This window comes from Vitis riparia, chromosome 17 (genome assembly GCF_004353265.1).
Source record: "Vitis riparia cultivar Riparia Gloire de Montpellier isolate 1030 chromosome 17, EGFV_Vit.rip_1.0, whole genome shotgun sequence".
Taxonomy (NCBI): Eukaryota; Viridiplantae; Streptophyta; class Magnoliopsida; order Vitales; family Vitaceae; genus Vitis; species Vitis riparia.
In genome coordinates, this window is record NC_048447.1 from 1,643,982 (window position 1) to 1,657,546 (window position 13,565).

The window sequence follows — 13,565 nt, forward strand, 5'->3', positions numbered from 1 at the left end:
CAGGGATTTGAGAGGTAATCTTGATAGGTGATAGCACTACCTTATTAGATTACGAACAACAGTTCATAGGGAGTTTAGATGCAGTGAATAGTAGGTCATAGACCTGAACTTTATCTCATTGTTATTTACATAGGGTACTAGAGTGTAGTTGATTCTCTTTAGTGGAATGTTGGATAAACTTTAGAATTGGATTTTGAGGAGCCAATACTCCAATGGGTCCCAATGGTCCCCACTCTTAGCTCATACACCGTGATGACATGGTTTATAAAGGTTAGATTGACTCTAGGTTCATTTTTGTGCATAATGACATTTGGTAATTACTCAAGGTTGCACAAGGGATAATGAACAAGGCCTTTGAATTGGGTAATTGATTAATTAGATGACCTTATGTGATTAATTAATCAATTAGGACCCGTTTTGGTCTAGATTAAGTGAACGGAGCCTTGATGGACTTAAGTCACTTAAGCTTATTGAACAACCTTATAAATACCTATTTAGGGATTAAGGTTTCCTAATGACTTTTGGTGAGAGTTGTCTTCCACCTGTAGAGAGAGAGCTTTATAGCCTCTTCCATTTCAAAGCCCACACTTTGGAATGCCAAGATCATGGTTCGAGTTATCGGATCAAAGATCTTGGGTGTATGAGACCTCTTTGGATATATGCTATAGTGTACGAGACATGCACAAGCCATGTGCATGAGAACCGCACAGGACCCACATAGGCTACATGCATGGGAATCACATGGGACACACACAAGCCACATACATGAGAATTGCATGGAATAGGCATGTGGGTAGCAACATGAGAAGAGAGACTCCAGTTTTCTAGACATGTTCTTCAACGGATGGATTTTGATCTGGGAACATCAAGATCACAAGTATGAGTTTCAAATCTCTAGATCTTTATTCTATAATGGTTTTTGAAGCCATTATTTTTTGTTGCGTTAAATTTAGAGAGCCTAAGGGATAGATGCATGCACTCTACGAGATCTAGGACATGGGAACGAAGTGATCCGGGGTTCCTAACATATGAGATGTTCCCCTCTAATAACATGCAAAAAATCAGTAGCAATAAGATGAATGTCACTTAAAGCACCTGAAGTTGCCCCAATAGATTGTTGACTAGCAATCTCAACCATAATAGTGATCTAAGAAAAAAAAGTCAAACATTTGAAGATGATTTTCTATTAATTATAATTTAAGAAACCATTTCTAAGTAAAAATCTTTCCGATAATTGAGTGGTTGTTGTTGTAATATGATACCTCATTTGATTCTTATAGAGAGTGGATGTGATCAAACATCATGTAATACGTCTATACAACTCTATGTATGGATCATGAAACTCCACAGTACCTGTTGTAGGTGGTGTCGTCACAATTTTCTTTCTATGACTAGCCTATAAGGGACCTCACCTATCCATGAAATGTAAGCCCTACCCCATCAAATAAGATAAAGGTATCCTTTGTTGAAGGATAAACTGTCACAATACTTACTCCATCCGATGCCACTTGATAATGTCAAAGCAAATAAGAGGTGACATCATTCGTCAAATCTCTTAATCTACTAGAGATATCATTGGAAGATAGATAACTAAGTCTTCCATGTAAGGCTTCCATAAAACCTATAAATATTAACATTTAACATCAGTAATGCTAATGCTTATATGGTTAACAATAACACATTATAGCTTAGATGTACTTGGTCATGGGTTTATGCATCTAATTGGTCTCGATAAAATGTTAACACATGTGATGTGTTATAAGCCCATGATAAAGGTACCCTCTACCTACATCCTAACAAATTAGTTGATAAAGCCTCGTCTGATAATGCCTCATCCTGTAATCCTTAGTCCTCATCCAATAATCCTTAGTTTACCCCAATAAGACCCTTAACTGGTAAATCACTGGTTGCATTATGATGTAACTGATGAGCTTTTGGAGGGGTTGGTAGTTGACCAAAATCTGGTTTACCCACATGGAGTCTTTCCTAAGACCATAACTGGATAAAATATAACATTGATAATGTTACTTAAATTACAAGCTTCAAGCAACTAGAAATTGTTATCTAATGTGAACAATTAATTATGCCTGCAATAATGTGACATATCTAGCAATATTGGTGACATTGTCTAAACTTGCCTAACATAACTCCCTATATAGGTGTGTTGGGATTGCATTGCCCTAACTATACATAGATGTCTAAGTCAAGTCTCTAAGCGATGGGAGATAACACGTATGGACGTGTATACCCTTTTTGTCTGTAAATAACACTGAACCTAATAGTGCTAGTTTGAAAGCTTATGTATTCCACTCTAATGTGGCATCATCTACATCTATCGATGGATGAGAGAACTGATGACATAGCCATCATGTCAATATTGCCGATCCTTTAATCTCATATGTAGGTGGGGTCACACCTGAAACCTTATAACATAATAGTGACCAATCTAAGTCACATGTGCCAGTGACAGGAGGCCCATGAATATGAAATCCTACGATGACAACAACATCCTATTAAGTAATGGTCATATCCCCAATAGGAAAATGTGTGTGTCTCAGGACGTCATCTCTCAACAAAACTAGTGATTAGTCTCCAATCTAGTATGACGTGTTTAATACCATATACACTCTAAAATCCGGATCAAATAACATAAGGGCAAATGCAAGAATCCATCTCCCACTCTTACATAAACTTAGATATATGTTGTCGGCAAGTCAAGATCGAAGTAAGTTGCAAAATACAAATAAATCAATTAGGTAATAAACTTTAATTTTTGTTATTTTTTAAAGAGATATTATGTGTTTCCATGTACATACTTGGCTAGATTCAACTAAATGAGACATGTGTTATATAGTTGGCTAGATTCAAGTAAATGAGACATGTGTCTATCTTATAAAACTGAAATAAACCTATATAATGGATTTGGATCCAAACTATGTCCTTTGTACTCCATATTTGTAACAAAATTGTGAAGATAAATAAACAATACTTCAAGTCCAATTTAAAATTAGAGATACAAATTCAATGGACCATATTGTTAATATTTCTAATAGAAAATTAAAAATTTTTGACAAAGTTTTCCCTATATTGTGGACATTATCCCAAATAAAAATAATTTAATTATGTAAATTACATCAATATTTATAATCAAATCATCAACAACCAAAGCAAACAATTGCATAAAGATAGTAGCATAGTAGCTTACTATGGACCCGCATTTTTCACATGTGTCCCCACTTGTCGGCGAGACTTGCTTTTTAGAGGTAAAAAAATCATTTTTAGTAAAAAACTAAGTCACCACTTATTTTTATATATTTTCTTTTAAATGGAAAAATAAAATAAGAAACTAAAACCCTAAGAAAAATGACTCCTTGAATTTTTGGAAAAGCGTGTCTTTGAAAACTTGAGTCTATGTTTGGGGATCAAGTTACTTATTAGGAAGGTACCTTAAAAATGTAGCACCCCTTTAAGCCCTAAAAACAGGTCTCTACTAACTAGGTTGAGGAAAAGCATGACAATTAATTAATAAATCAAGAATACCAAAGAAAACAAAGGTGATCAAGTCTAAGGGCAAACAACATGCTATTATATCCTAACAAACACACCAAAGAAATTAATCACAAGAGAAAGGAAGATAGGAGTGTATCTGAGATGTAACCCAAAATATTTTCATGAAAACATCGAAGTTAGTTTGACAATATAATGTAAAATACAACATGCATTCTATCCCAGTCAAGTAATTAGACACTAATCAAAACATACAAAGTAATAACATATATCACAATATTCACACTCAAAGTTTGCGTATTATAGAATTAAAGGGATAAAAGGTGTGAGAGACGTGCCTGGGAGCATGCACAATTTGCAATACACTTGCATATAGCTAGAGATGGTTAGCTCACAAGTAATAACAAATAACTATGACAATAAACCCTAATTTACATGGTATATATACAACTCAAATGAAATGGTATGAATCTAAAGAAACAACAACTATCACGTAGGACATGCATGCAAGCTCATTGTTAAATTTAAACTAATGCTCAAGATAGTTGTAAGTATTAAAATTATTAACTAAAACAAAAACATGCAAGAAGGGGCATAATAGTTGCATTCAATTAAAAAATCCTAAACAACTATCTAAAAATATTGTTTTGTTATGGAAAAAAACAAGCAACATCCTCATTATGTATAAATTAGAGAATAAAATCTAAAACTAAGTCAAGATATGCCGAACAACACTAGATTAAATAATAAATCAAGCATTGTAAAGGAACTTCAGCATGTGGTTAGAATAAGAAGGTTCACAAAATAAATCCTAAACAAATATCTGGAGTGTGAATTTAATTACAAAATTTTTTTAGGGAACCTATTCTATATGTCTAGTTTATCATACAAGTGGCCAAATTAATTATCTAGGTCTCGCCAGTACCAGATTTCAAAAGAAGCATAATTGGTCTAGAATAGAGTAATTTTCTATAGTATGTAAAAATTTATTTTTTTAATTAATTTATAGATGTCCTAAAGTTCTATAAAAATTCACACAACTTATTTGATATGCCTAGTTTACATGAAAAATAATTTTAAGACATGATAACATACATGATATATTTAAAAATGAATAAATATCTCATTACTCTAGAACATAGCCTATGTATAGTAGGTCTCGAAAAGAAAAATCATAACTTATACTTGGAAAATTATTTGTCAATATTTTATATGTCTAAAATAAAATAAAATTTAAGAAGTCTAAATTAAGGAAAAAGTACCCAAGGAAATTAAGAAGATCATTTAATAATTTAATTTTATAGAACAAAACAGAGTACAAACTAAACCTTCTAAAATATTGATTGATATCTTTTAATTGAAAATTTATTTTTGTCTCAAACAACATTCTAATAATATATTTAGGAGGCCTATAACATTATAAAATCATTAGATAAATTTGATTGGCGGGGGGGGGGGGGGGGGGGGGTTGCTATTGATTCACACCAAACCTAAACCTAAACTAACATATTCAGACACATCTAAGCAACAAATCTAACAACACTCGTGTGTGTGTGTGGCCTATTCATCCACACCAAACCTAAACTAACATATTCAGAAACATCTAAGAATGAAGAAATTAAAATCAAAGAAAAAAAAATGACTTAAACTTAAAATTTCTCTCAAACTCGATGTTGTTGAATGATATCTAATTTGCTTATTGTGCATTTCGATTCTAGTGGATGTGTGCCTTCAACATGCAGCTGGTGTTGTATAATTTCAATAACAGCAGCCACAAAATTCCTCTATCTACACGGATCCTTGCAATTGATACACCGAACTCTTGCACTAAAACATGCAGCTGGTATCCCATGTTTTTTTTTTCAAGGCAATGATGTACTGCCACTTTTCCTCCATTCTTCATCAATTTTCAGCCGTTGAAGACCCTCGTCAAATGCACATATATTTAATAGAAAATTCAGTCACCCCACTAACAACATGAAGTCATAATTTCCTCCACCATTCAGCCATAATTTTTAGCTCACTTATCAATGGTCCTTCAGCACATTCATTGTGAATTTTCAGCCATGAAAAAGCTTCCATTCACAGCCACAATTCTCGTGTGTCGACCAAAAAATTCAGTCTTCAAGAATCCACCTTTTGCATGAAACTACATGCAAAGGAACTCTCCATATGCAACCATATATTCCACGATTCATCCATGGAGATTTATAAATTCAAAGCCATTATCTCCATTAAGCTATTATAAAATTCATCCATGGAGATTTATAAATTCAAGGATTCAAGGCCATTATCTCCATTAAGGAGATTTTATATGCAAGGCCATTGAAACCTTGTTAAAATCAAGTAATTGGTATTCACAAAGTGGCTGCCCATTCTCCATCAGAATCAAAGTGTTAACACGGCTGAAAGTGAATGAAAGCCTTTCCATTTAACCAAGGCATCAACACGGCTAAATGTGTATAGAATCTTCTCCATTAAATCAAGGCATCGACACGCATAAAGAGGATGAAATTTCTCCATTGAAAAAAACTTTCCACTAAAATAAATTCCATCGAGCTGCCCTTTTTCCCTCAAAATTCAACTGCAATTCCAAGCATTTTAGTGCTCAAAAATAAAGAAACCTGATGGTGCATGATGGCGATTATTGATGATGCATGCTGATTCCTCCTATAATGATCCAGACTGATTGTTCTTCAATGGATGAAGTTTTGCTAATGAAGCACAATCTGGTGCATCTCATGATGGTGTGTGTTGATCGTCTTCAAAGAAAAATAATCGAAGACATTCCTCAATTCTCACCAATCTGCAGGTCCTTAAATTTTTTAAAATTCTCCCTTCCACTTCTCTAAGAAAATATGCCCTTCTTTTTTTTTTCTTTTTTCATAGCCCCTGAATCTGCTCTCCTCTGTCGTGCATGTGGACTATTTTTTTTCTTATATATATTACTGCTGTGGGGAATATTTGAAGAAATAGGAAAGTCTAATCAAAATCCAAGAATGATTATGGGAATATGGGATGTGTTTGTGCATGACTCTTTCCTTTTTCAATAGTGTGCATCCCCTTCACGCCCGTCTTTCATTCCATTTTTATGGCAGCCCATGCCCATTGTTGAATCAAAATCCTTCCATACATGCGTGTTTATTGAAAATCTTTTCTTAAAACAAAATCCAAAGGAATCTCTTCATCCAAAAATATCTCCAAAGTTTCTTGATCTCCTTCCCATTATTGTGAAAGTCGTGTACACCAAGAGATCCTCTCCAATTTGCAGCACTCCAGTCCCATGCAAAACAAAATAAAGATTAAAGTCAAAAGCATGCAATTGCAAATTAAAAATCAAAACTTATGCAATTAAAAAATTAATACATCAATCACATGTATATTTAAATTCAATTATTAATCACACACATGCAAAAAATCGAAATACCAACCTCATGCAAAAATGAAATGAAATAAAATAAAATAAAAATAATGTAATTTAAAAAAAAAAAAAAACTAAACAAAATCGCATGCACACATAAGAGAATCAAAATATTACTCCATGCAACTTAAAAAGAATAGAATCTTCAATCTCATACAAATTTCTAAATCAAGTCAAAGCTCACTTAACTCAAAAACTAACTTAAGTGAACTAGGCCTATAGAAGCATCTAAGTGAAACTTGAGTGAACCTAAGTAGGCCAATTGTGCTTAGGTGGGCCTATGTGAACCTAAATGGGCCTATGTGAACTAGAGTGGGCCTAGGTGAACCTAAGTGGATCAGGTGAATCTATATGGGCCTAAGTGGTGCTTAATGGGTCAAATGTGCCTAAAAGGGCTTAAGTGGTGCCTAAATACACTAAATGGAAAGTGCCTAGGTGCACTTAAGTGAAGCCTAAAGGCGGTCAAGGTCACAATGAGGGTCCAAATAATCATGAATCCCTCGACAAAGAGTCCCTAAAGGTAGCTTAGAAAAAGAAGCAGTATAAGTGTCAATGGGCTACCAATGAATAACTATGAGTCAAGAGAGAAGTACATAAAAACACCTAGTGTCACATGTGCTAAAAGGACAAAATGGAGGGTTTACACTTACATCATAGTATCAATGAAAATTACATACTTACATCACATGGTCTTATTAACTCTATTCCTATTTTGATAAGGTCAACGATTGTGGCCATTTTGTTTGCACAACCCACATATAATAGAAGTCTTACCCTTTGTAACGTCCATTTCATCATGCAAACGACTTGATTTAGGTTGTCCATTGGATACATGTTTCATTGACTCAAAAAGCACAAAAATCATACCATCATAAAAAGGTCACTCATATACATTGAAGATGGGATGGACAAGCGTGCTTAGGTGTTATAGTATGACTATGTATTGCAGTGGTGTTGAACTAGTGATCCAAAATCAATTGAATGAAAATGACATGCTGCTAGAATATGGATGCATGGAAATTGATATGAGTGTTTTACCACATGTGCATGCATGCTTATGTAAGTTGACATGATATGTTCAACTGCCACTTGAGCTACTCTTAGTACCCTTACTAGTCTTCACATGGAATCATCCTTGGATGTAATCATATAAAACAATCTCATGAGAACCCACCTTAACCATATTTGCTTTAATATTATCATCAACATATGGAGTGTATTCCTTTTTCAAAATTAGTTAATTGACACCTTGTTCCTTTCTCATAACAAAGTAACCATTTACACGAAAAAAAAAAATGTAAACAAATCAAGGCAGTTACGAGTAAGCTACAAGCCCCTTTAAGCACTCTACTAACATGTTTATACCACGATGCCATATCTTTGACTTCCATCATGAGAAATCGCCCATTTCTCAAAAGGGATTACCCCCAACCATTTTTGTGCTTTTGCATTAATCCTCCTAATTATGTCTATATGTTTATTTAATTTTTCGATCTTGGTTTCTAAGGCTACTCTACAAACTAAATTTTTAATATTTTATCCTTAAATAGAGTCATAAAATTGATGGCAAGATGGTGCATACCCTATGATATGCTTATGGCTTAAACCAACCACAATGATTGAACATTGCTCAATATTGTAGCCATAATGCTTGGATGTCAATATGATATAACATAAAGTCCCTTCCTTTGAGTTACTACAGTTTAATACATGCCAAAAACCATCCCTAATTATCAATATTCTCACTTTCTATTAAGGCGAAAATTAGTGGAAATAAATAATTATTTCCATCATAACCCATAGCAATCATTAAAGTGCCTTTATACTTCTCATACAAATGTGTATCATTGAATAGAGCCATCAATTAGGCTTTAATGGCACATATAGGAATGAATTATGCAAATGTAAATGCTCAGTTCACCCAACCAAGACCCTAGCCATGGATCTAACATATATCTTGAGCTAAATCTTAGGTTTAAAGGATGAAAAGGATGCAAGTTGTAAAAATCATTTTCAGTCATGGTAGAGATGAGACTAGATATGCTTAGAACTAACTCTAAGAGTCGTGTGAAGCATGAGAAAAGTTTCGAAAAATGAAAATAAAGCAATTCATAGCATGAAAAATGAGAAATGAAGGTGATGGCAAGAGTTGGAGATTAAGCAAACATGAAAAAAAAAAAAGGTTAAAGGATATGGCCTAAAATTCAAACATTCTAATTGGAACACAAAATCTGGCAGCAACATGTACTATGAATTTAAGGTGAAATTTGGAGTACTTCTCGAGGTTATTTTTGGACATTCTATATATCATTTCTAAGCTCAAGAAGTTAAGAATATAATGCTTTAAATAATGTGAAAATTGAAGCTGAAATAAGGAAGATATGAATGATTGAAAAGAGTTGTGCAAAGAGAAATCAAAGGAGTGTTAGTTTCACATGAACATGCGAATTTTTGCATGAAAGTGTGAAATGAACTAGGGACCTAAAATTATACAACTTAGAAACATATGGAATTCATTTTTACATGAGCATGTGAATTTTCGCATGACCATGCCAAATGTGTCAGAATGATGTTAGAATGCTATCAATCCATCTATATTTTGCATGACCATGCGAAATGGAACATCCTCATGCAAAATTAACATTTTTTCTTTAAAGACTCATGTGACTCAAATTTTTACAATTTTTATTGAGAGCCCTTGATTTAGAAAGAATATTTTACATACTCTCTAGGACATTGTCATATGTTAACTCAACTTTTAGCCTATAAATAGGATATTAGATTTCTTTTTTAGGAGTCTTTCGAAGATCTTGGATTTTCTTGGGAAGAAAAGAGGATACTGAAGATTCTTGGTTTGTTTTCTTTATTTTAATAAATTGTTTCTAATTTCTTTTGTTCAAGAATGGTTCTTTATTTTTCTTCTATGGTTTGTGTGAATGAAATCACTACCATGAGAGGTTAAAAAGTTGTGTTTTAAAAATTGGAACGGTTGAACCATCGATCGGTGGCCTTCTCAATCCAGTTCACCATTTTGACCTATCTACCCATCGAACTGGTATTGAACCGTCGGTTCCAACAAACCGATCAATGAACTGGTTGAGTTGGCTGGTTCTTCAAGGACTGGGTCAAGATAGGCCAAATTTCCCCATCACAACCCAATAGTCCATGCCCACTCCTATTATTGCAAAACGGGCCATAAGGCCTATAATGGCCCACACTAAGCCCCATGACCCAACAGACATCTAGTTTGTCTTGGATGGAAAGAGGTTTAAAAAACTCTTCATTTTTCCTCTCATTTCCGATGTGGGATCAATGTGAAGGGCTTTAAAAAAAATATCAGCAAAATCAACTTTGTTGTTTCAATAAGGGAGCTTGAACTGTTGACCTCAAGTTTACAATAGGATAATCTCTCCACTGTGCTATGCCTTTACTTGTGTAGAAACTTCACAAGGAACACTACATAGGCTATTTCAAAAAATAATATATATATATATATATATAATTACCTAATTCGATTTTTTTTTTCATTTTCAATATGTTTTCATATTTAAATACAATTTTTTTCCATTTTCAATATATTTTCGTATTTAAATATTGTACATATTTTGTTTAATAAATTTAAAATATTAATACATTTATATAAAAATGAATAAATAATATTACAAATATTATTAATTTTTAATTATATATTTTAAATATTTTAAAATTAATTTTAATTTTAATAAAATATAAATTATATATTTATGACGTCATTGGTTCAACCACTAGTCCAACCAGTGAATAGTGAACTGATAACTTTTTCAATTAATGTCCAATCTGGTTATGAAAACATTGCTAAAAAGCCATCTTAGGGTGCGAAACATGAAAACTTAGGGTTAGAACCAAGGGTAAATAATGGGTAAAACTGAATTAAAAATGGAATGAATGAAAGGTTGAGACATAATAAATTAAAACAAAGATATCCTCTAATGTTATATGATAACCCATTCTTTGATACTAGGGATTCTTGATCCCTAGTTATATGAGGTTTTACTATTGTTATCTATCCTAAGACAAATCTACACGGTGTGGTAAGGGCCTAAATATTAGACCTAAACCCAATCTTCCTACTCATTTATCTACTTGGTATTTTAGTAATGGAATCAAATATTAAAAATTATGATACATATGCAACCTTGAGTTATGGAACTTAGGTTGATCTTGTCTGATCCCACATTCTAGATACCATAAGACTAATTAAAATTGATACATTTGTTTTTCTTGAGGACTTATGCCCAAACTTAGATTATGGAACCCCCAATCTAGAATCACTTGAATTAGAAATCAATAATTCTTTTGCAATTTAATTAGGTTTATTTAAGTAAATTCAATTTTATTCAAATCAATTTTGCACATTCTTAGTTCAAGAAAGTAAGCAAAAGCAATCATTAGACCTAGTTTGACAAATTCCATGGGCTAGTCCTTAAGAACGACACCCCAAGTACTACAAAAGTTGTAATGACTCTTCTCTAATTTTTCTTGGTCAGAGTTACTATGTAAAAAGGCTTAGTATTTTGGACAACAGAAAATCGTGATCAACTATCAATACTAAGTACAGACAACAATGCTTGAAGTCTTCAACAGATGGATGAGATGCTTAAAAAACTCACTAAAATATCTCTACTTTTCACATAATACTAGGAAATGTTTTAGAAATTACAACACATCTTGATATTTGGTATCCAAATTTCTCCACAATACTTGCTTGAATAGTAGCCATTAACAATGTGAATTATGCCTTAATCATTCCTTAGATATGAGAAGCAATCAAGTTGGAGTCTAATTGTTGATAGTCCTGATTCAAGCTAAGATTGACACATTTGTGTAGACCATTGTATTTGTTGATTGCAAATAAAAATGTACCTTTCACAACCATAGCATGAAGTTTCCATGGACATTGAGACTCCTCAATCTTCTTGCATCTTAGGACTAACAACTTTTTAGTTGATGAATCAACAATATACTCTTGGAGTGCACTAATAGAGTACAACTTTGCAACATGTTGTAAATCTGCTTTTGAATTAAAAACTTGGCCAACTATGAGCTCTCCACTAGTGTTTCCAATATTAGTGTTTTCCCATGGAGTTTAGTTACTAGAAATAACATAACCAATGTTTTTTACATTTTTAAACTGCAATGATGGTGTTAAGTGATACTAAATGAGAGAAAACTCCATTGGATCCTCACGATCTATGTTACTTGACACATCATAACCTTTCCCCATCCACAGATACATAACTCCCTTGTTCACTTTCCATTACCCCATGAAAAGCTAAGAAAGATAATAAATAAATAAATAAATAAAAAACAACATTAACATTATTTTCTTCCTCATCCATAAATTTAAATGCCTCATGCCCATCATGTTCAACATTTTCAGCTCCCTTACTTTGATCATCACTTTTTCTGGCTTCACTTTGATCATCCATAAATTCAATTTTAGTTATTTTAAATGCGTCAACCAATTTCAACATTTGGGATAAATTATTATCATTTCATATTGGAAAAGGTTGAAACCTATTTTCCTTTTTCAAAGGATACCTATAATTGAGGACTAATTGAAAATATTCTTTGTTAATGTCAGTCCTTGAGTATATCATAGATAATAATTGTTCAAATATAAAACTAATAGGCATATCTAAAGATACAATTATAGCTTTATCCCTAACATACTTTACTTTTTTTTTTGTCCTCAACAAATTTCCATTATAAAAGCATATTATAGGAAAATAGATTCAAACATGATTTACCTATAGAAAATACAATATCAAATATTTCATAATCAATGAAAATAATACCAAGGTATGAAAAAAGTAATACCAATATAACCAAGTTATAAAACTTTCATAAATGGACATTAAGTCTTCTAATTTACTACAAAATGTGTAACCTAATTCAATACACAAGCACTTTGAAGACTTGTTCATGAATTTTGCAATATCCAAGGATTCGATACAAGATTTTAAAGCAAATATTAGGAACAACTTGGATAGCAAATTTAGCATATTTAGATATCTATATTTAAATCACTAAAAGATTCATATAATCAATTAAGAAACCTATTTGGAAGTAATTTAGAAAGATTTTAAATATTTATGAATTATTGAAAATAATTTTCAAAATTAAAATTAAATTTTTTTTTTGAACTAATATCTTATAAGTAATTCTTATAAAGAAGTTCAAAAATTAAAGAATTTGACATGAATTGACCGATTTAATAGTCATGCTAATTAACCTAGATATAACTCTAATTTACTTGACACATATTTGACTTATTTCAAATTTGCTTTTAAATATGTAAATCAATTGAGTCATCAAGAAAGTGTATGTTGACTTAAGTTTAGGTTAGGTTTGAATTAATATGTTAGCACAATCTAACCTATTCCACTTGCCTCACAAATCTCAATTATATAAAGGTTTAAAGTTTGATAAACTAGTTACTTAATTGTCCAAGTTGATATTATTAATTAAGTTTGGATTTGCTCCACTTTGTTTTGTCTAGGTTATAATGACATATAAATATAAAATGAAATAGTTAATGAAGAAATTATGATTTATAATCGACGTAGTCTTGTAATAATTATAAAAGGGGAAAAAA